Here is a 527-nt window from a genome sequence, read left to right as displayed (position 1 = left end):
TAGGGAGAAGACAGCTCAGCCAATAGGAGGCCTTGAACGATCGATACGTGAATAATATACCTTGTGATGGCCTAGCATTTCAGAGAAACACCATCAAGCCATCACCAACAAGAATATGTCATTTGTATTTAGGCTACATGCCCTTGCTGTTATTATCTCCTTTACGCATGGTCATTAAGGATAAAATCTCTGCAACACCGAATGGCACAGGATCTCCATTGGGGAAAGGGGGCTGATATTGTAGGCCTATTTATTCTAAAAAAGCTATGCTACATTGGAACAAAACTTTGCTTTGCAGTATTTGCATTATTTAGGTCTGGTAGTTTCTACAAACCGAGGTTGGGCATTATTAATATGAAATCTTTTTTTTTTTTTTATCTCAACGTCAACATTAAATCAAACTCTATGATATAATTTGCATAAAGTAGACTACTTGGTCTGTTGTAGTGTTTTGCAGTCAAAGGCACACAATGACACAATATTGACATCTAGTGATGGAAAATGGAAGCGTACTTGTAACTTGTAAA

This window comes from Alosa sapidissima, chromosome 6, assembly GCF_018492685.1.
Source record: "Alosa sapidissima isolate fAloSap1 chromosome 6, fAloSap1.pri, whole genome shotgun sequence".
Taxonomy (NCBI): domain Eukaryota; kingdom Metazoa; phylum Chordata; class Actinopteri; order Clupeiformes; family Clupeidae; genus Alosa; species Alosa sapidissima.
This window is presented reverse-complemented; position numbering follows the sequence as displayed.